The sequence below is a fragment of the Cyprinus carpio genome, unplaced genomic scaffold (genome assembly GCF_018340385.1).
Source record: "Cyprinus carpio isolate SPL01 unplaced genomic scaffold, ASM1834038v1 S000006277, whole genome shotgun sequence".
Classification (NCBI taxonomy): domain Eukaryota; kingdom Metazoa; phylum Chordata; class Actinopteri; order Cypriniformes; family Cyprinidae; genus Cyprinus; species Cyprinus carpio.
In genome coordinates, this window is record NW_024878961.1 from 1 (window position 1) to 6,979 (window position 6,979).

General features: G+C 39.7%; 1 pseudogene; it reads right to left on the reverse strand.

The window, feature by feature from the left end:
• Positions 1-5,528: 5,528 nt before the first annotated feature.
• LOC122143558 lies at positions 5,529-6,442 on the reverse strand (annotated as a pseudogene).
• Between the last annotated feature and the right edge of the window lie 537 nt (positions 6,443-6,979).

Below are 6,979 nucleotides of genomic sequence, written 5' to 3' on the forward strand. Positions count from 1 at the left end.
TTTTAAATAAAAATGAAATAGGTTATTGTTTTTAATAAGACGTAAAATTAAAAGTTCACGTAAATGCTTCTTAGGCTGTTACCAAAATTTTTTTGGGCATAGGGGTTTTAAAATTATTCTGTTTTAGGCGTAATGTGTTCAAGCCTATATCATATCGAATTAAACTGTTTAATTTAATTTTAAACTGAAATTTTAAAAAAAATTTTATTAAATTTCTGTCATTTTAAAAAAAAAAAATGTCCTAGCTCCCCAGCCTTGTGGAGTTTAAATTTCGGGCTGATGTTTAAAAGTGCTGATTCGGTTATGTTATAAATTTAAAATTTTTAGCAATCTAAAACCCTAATTGGGTTGGGTTAGGGTAGCCTTTTTTAATGAATTAAACAGTTGTTATCAACGATTGAAAGCCTGAATAGCTTCCCCCCCTTTTCTCTTTTTATGGGTGGGGTTATCGGGTGGGTGCATGCCACGGGAGAGGTGCGATTTTCGACTACTAACCATAATACCCAGCGATAATCGATTATTACTTTTTCTTAAAATGCAATCCCCCTACCTGAATCATTCCAGAAGTGGTAAAGGAAGCCTTCTCATGTGACTGCAAAAAAGCTGTTGTATTGATTAGAATGATGCAGGATGACGACCAAGTTGTAAAAGAAGGAATTGTGAAAATTGGACGGATTACTACAGTAGTTGCGGCCGGACAGACAAAGCGGTGAAATGCAGAGTGAGAGCTGGTCCTCTAGTCTCAAAACAGGAAGTCCTGTTTGAACCAGAAGTTATTCCACAGTGGCCTGAGGGACTTGATGTAACTAAGATGGTAATCAGTCTTCAGAAAGGAAACTTGACTAAAGTTCACATCCCAGTTACCAACATCAGCAATGTGGATATTATGCTTGCTCCCCGCACTGTACCAGGACGAGTTCAGCAAGTCAGGTACATTTACCAGCAGACACCAAACCCGCTACTGTGAAGTCAGAGACGTAAGCCTAAGACGGTCGGAGATCTGAGACAACTGCTGGGGTTCCTGTCATACTATCGCACGTACATTCCCAGTTTTTCCCAAATTGCTAGACCCCTCTATGTACTATTGTCAACAGGAAAGCCTTCAGGAAAGGGGACAAGCAGTAAAGATGACAAACGGTTAGAAGGGTCGGGGTAAAGGGGGAAAACCAGCCCAACTTCATTCCAGTCAGCCAATAACTTGGACAGAAAAACATCAGAATGTCCTCCACCGACTACTTGAATTTTGCTTCATCCTCCGATCATGGGCTACCCTGATTTTGAACAGCCCTTCATCTTGCATTGTGATGCATCACAAGACGGACTGGGTGCCGTACTATATCAGAGGCAGAAAGGGAAACTGGTGGTCATTGGCTATCATTGGTCAACCTCCTTTGTGGTCAATACGGACAACAATCCGCTGACATATGTTTTGTCCACGGCCAAGCTCAATGCCACCACCCACAGATGGATAGCAGAGTTGGCTGACTACAATTTTACCATCAAATATAGACCAGGCCACGTTACCACCGGGATGCTGATGGGCTGTCAAGGATGCCTCTGGACATGGAGAGTTACATGCAGACCTGTTCGCTTGTACGCTTGCAACAATAAATCTGCAAAAACCTTACTCAGCAGAAAAAGATCTTTGGCGACTTTGTTCTCAGATATGGGTTCCCCCACTATACTCCACCTGTCGGGAAGAGGAGTTTGAAAACAAGTTGTTTGAGCTGCGTGGAGGTAATCTGTGATATCAACACTCCCGACTCCATACCACCCTGCTGTAGCGAGCAGGAGTGCAGGAAAGATTTAACAGAACATTGTTGTCAATGCTGAGATCCCTGCCGAGTCAAGCCAAGGCTGAGGGGAAGAGCTCTCTAAACAAGGTCATCCACACGTATAACTGTAACGCGCAGTGAAGTGACAGGTTATGCCCCGTATTACCTTCTGTATGGCAGAAACCCGAGGCCGCCCATTGATGTAATGTTTGGCCTGAAGCCAAGGGCAATTGGAGTGTCGCATAGTGATTATGCTACCCAAGTGGAGAAAGCGCATGAAAGAGGCATAATGAATTGGGCATCATGGACAGTTTAGAAAGAACAGAGGAGAGTAAAAAACAAGGCTACGACAAGAAGATATATGGAGCAGATCTCCAGCCGGGAAACAGAGTTTTGGTGAGAAATCAGGAAGAAAGAGGTGGTCCGGGGAAACTCCGGTCATACTGGGAGGATCGAGTGCATGTTGTGACAGAAAGGAAGTATGCAGACTGCCCAGTGTATGTGGTTAAGCCAGAATGTTGCCCAGTGGGAGGCGAGGGTCCGGACTACGAAACTCTTTGGCTGCCTTCCTGCGACTTCCTACCTGTTGACTATGTCCAGCAGAACAGGAGTAAGAAAACTCAATCAAGGGGGAAAGTAGACAGTGGAAAAAGAGACGTGGAAAAAGGGAAAAAGGACACACACCAAGTGGATTGCTGAATTGGAAGAAAGGATTCCGATAACGAGGATGACTGGAGAGGCTGGACAACATTGCCCGTATAAAACATGTATGAAAGATAAAAAGCTGACCTGGAAGACGAGCGGAGGAGGATGAGTGCCAATTAAGGGGCAACAGAAGTAGAATTGGACGCAAGATCCAGAATCTGGAGCATATACTGGCCCACTGGTAAATGTTTGATGAAGAGGACAGAAATTCAGAGAGATCTGCAGATGAATTGGAGGATGAAACTGTGAGGTGGTATGAAAGGGGGGACCGTCGACATCATCCGATTAGGCAGGTGACAGCAATAACAGCAGCAACTCAACAGCCCCAAAGAAAATATCCCTTTCCAGGCAAGGGCTTCCACCAACAAGCACTGACATATGATACATTAGGCACACACCCGCTATTACACATAAAAGTCCCAGTTTATTTCACAAAATGTGCGCTATGTGAGTATGGAATAACACAGTTCACAGTTCATCAAGTTTCATGATGAAGAAAAAGTTAATGGGATGAATGTTTCATTTAATACACCTAAAGTATCAGCAACACGAACATGGGCACATAGATTGCTAAAATATTATGATCCAGTCAGCAACAGCACATATAGAGAGCATAGAGTATGTTTATGGTTGAAACCTTTCAGCACTTGATGCATGGCCCATCCCTGGCGGAGCAATGTTTCCAGACAGTCACGTGGCCAGTGGTGTTCTACTTTGGCAGCTGACATGAAATGGGAGATAAATGTCATGCAATGACATTTTCAGAGCACTAATTAGCATCAAGTATAGAGACGACTCCCTTATGACTTCTACTTGCAAACTCTATGAGACCTGGGAACTATGGAATGACTGAAACAGTCATTCTTGTTTGGAGGGTAGAGTGTTTGGGCTCATAATAACTTCCCTGTAAGTTTATGTTTAGAGAAAAGATACCCCCCCCCCCAAATGTCGTTAGTTTATTTTTTTGTTTTTACTACGTTCATATGTATTCTAAATTTATGATGGGTTAATGCAGGAAATGTGTTTGACAAATCAAGTTGGGTGCAAAGTGCATTTAATTTATAGTGAGTGATACTCAAGTAGCAGGTTGTTATAGCGATCCTACAGGAGAGGGGGCCCCGAAAAGAGAGGGCATGCGTGGAGTAGACACCCAAGAAGAGTTTTTTTTTTGTAGTGTTGGGAGAGCAGAGTTTTTGTGTAATGTGGGAAAAAATGCGTTTCAGTGAACAAGATTAAACGAAACCCCTTTAAAATATGCCACGTCTTTGGAAATGATTCATTTCGACATGCAACATATGCATGTCTGCATGAGCTGTAAAAAGCTGTCTGTTGTAATAAACAATCCATTCCATATAAAGACGTTTAAACTATAAAATCTATCAACATATTGTTTAGAACTGTTAATTGATTGACTGGAGCCTGAGGATGAGTACATTTTAGGCAAATGTTTAATTGTTTAAGGAAATTCAAACCATTTGCGGAAACTGATTGCATTAAAATATTTAAGTGTAAATAATATTTATGAATACTTATTCCATTTGAGTCCTCAAAGGTAGCGGCTTGCTAGCCGTAGCACAAATGCATGTGATATTGTAATTAACCTCAAATTTTGATTCCCAATGTGTATAAGTCCATATAAATTACTGTTTTATAAGAAAAGACAGGGAATTTTTTGCCAGGTATCCAAAAACAACAACTGACTGTCACAAAACTCTAATTCAATAGCGTCAAGGCTGTAATGTGATTGGTTTTCAAGGCGTTTGTTTCTGCCGTAAAGCAATCCACCATTTTGTGCAATTTATGCAGAGACCCATACTCAGAATTCGTGTCTCTGCATTTAACCCATCCAAAGTGCACACACCACACACCGAGCCAGTGGGCGCCATTTATGCTGCGGCGCCAGGGAACAGTTGGGGGTTCGGTGCCTTGCTCAAGGGCACCTCAGTGTGGTTTTGCCGGCCCAGACTCGAAACCCACAACCTTAGGATTAGGAGTCAAACTCTCCAACCACTGGCCACGATCCCCCCAAATAACTTTTGTTGTTGTGCTTGTCTGGTTGTTAGGATTGTTCTGTCACATTTATGGACTACTTATATTGGAATCTTTAAGTTTAAAATACAGGTTAAATCATGAAATAATTTCGGGTAGAAAATGTGGGTTTTTTTTTTTTTAATAAATTCTTCTTAAGTCAAAGATACACAAAAACTTTGTCACCTGAGCTTGCTCTCAGTTTGATACACGGTTTCAGAAACAGAAAAGACTTCAGTTATGCGAAAGTTAAACCACTTTTTAATGTAAAAGACTTAAAAAATTCTTTATTAGGCCTATATTACACTGTAATATATGAAAAACGGGATGTCTTACATTTAGGCCAGATCATATGCAACAACATTGCGCAGGTTTGCTGCATTTTTTAAAGTTTGATTTATACAGTACCATAGCACAATGTCAGCAATCAAGTGGTCAATAGTAACACTTTATTTTCTTTCATTGTTTTATTTTCTATCATAACAGGAAGTCCAGGCAGTAAATGCATTAATATACACTCTTTTAGAAAAAACAAGTACAAAAGCTGTCACTGCAGCGGTACACTGTTTAAAAGATAGGCTTCTATATGTACAGTACCATTAAGATACTATGTACCTTTAAGGTACTATATGCACCTTGGGGGTAAATAATGTACAAAAAATTTTTTAAATTGTATTTTACTTCAGAGTTTGCAAACGAAAACCCTTGTTTAAAAACTCTTTCCCATTTTGTGATTTTTCAAGGTTTGTTCTAAAAACATTTTGGGCTAATCTCTGTGTTAGTGCAATTATTTTAGTCTGGTTGAACTCCAGTATCTCATCACACAAGATCATATTTTGCAGTTTTAGAAAATTATCATTTTATCTTAATAAAATGAAAGACAATATTATCAACTAAAGCATTTTAAAGAACATCGTAACATCAATTAGATAGACAATTAGACAAACTATATTAGATAATTAGGCAATTAGATAAACTATATTTTACAACCTCCTGCTACTAAATGTATCTCTGTATTACATCTGTTTTGCCTTATGAAACCCAGTGTGAAGTAGTATTTAAATGACAGCCAAAGGCTGGTCTCAGGCCATACACAAGAGGACTTAAACATCTTGGGAAAATTATAAAGACTACAAAAAAAAATACATTAAGTTTGCTAAAGTATTAAAGTCAACATGAGCATAAATTGCTTCAAAAATTGGTTCCAATAAAAGGGATATGAGACCAAGAACCAGCTGTAACAAGTGCAGCAAAACAGTCTTGCTTGGCTTTTTTGGCTGACGCTTTATCACTGGAGGCTGTTTTAGCACAGCTGTATGGAGGCATAGGTAAAGATAATAACCAAAAACACAGGACACAAAAAAATAAAGTGATAGATATTTCAAGTTTCTATAGATCTGAGTCTGAAAAGAGTAGTTCTTGAGCAGAAACAATCATCATTGCACTCGTAGAATCAATAGCATAGAAAAATGATCATATCGAGAGGGGCTGAATCAAGCCCATTCATCCAAACAACACCAATGGCCATTTTAGTTCTTTCAGAAGTGGTGATTTCTGCATGTCTGAGAGGAAAGCAGATTGCCACATACCTCTCCAGTGACATTAAAGACAGATTCAGCACAGAAACATGAAGAGAGTGCTGTACAATTGAGAATAAAAAGACAGAGGTTTTCATAATTAAATACTTCCGAAGGCACATATATACACACTACACTCATACATAGTTAGCGTGTCGACCAAAGCATGTGGCCAAACAGCATGTAGCGAGGCATCTCCTGAAAAACAGTCTTTTTACTCAAGGTGAAGAGCATGACCCCATTGACATAAAGGAAAATAACACACGGGGTCATAGACAAGAACATCTTCACTAGTTCAGTTCGATCCATCACCACAGTCTGAGTGATGTTAGCTTTAGAATCATTCAAATTAGACATCTAACATAAAGGGGTAGAGATCCACAGACGCAGTTATAAATACTGATTCAGAATAATACTGTAATGTATAAAACCTTCCTTCATGCTGCAGATCTTAGTAGGGCATTGCCCCTGTTGCTGAAGGCACAGAGAGAGAATGATTGCTGAGTGCACTAGAACATCACACTTTAAATACCATTAATGTTTCGTCATAAGTTTCGTATTGAATCCACCGGGTTTGTCTGTGTGTGTGGGGTGTGTGTGTGTGTGTGTCGTGTGTGTGTGTGGTGTGTGTGCGCGTATGTATGTCTGCATGAGCTGTAAAAAGCAGTATGTTTGTAATAAACAATCCATCATAAAGACGTTTAGGATGAGCCTGAGGATTAAATTTTCAGCAAATGTTTAATCGTTTAAGGAAATTCAAACCATTTGCGGAAAATGATTGCATTTAAATATTTAAGTGAAAATAATATTTATGAATACTTGTTCCATTTGAGTCCTCAATGGTAGCTGGCTTGCTAGCAGTAGCACAAATGCATGTGATAATGTTATTAACCT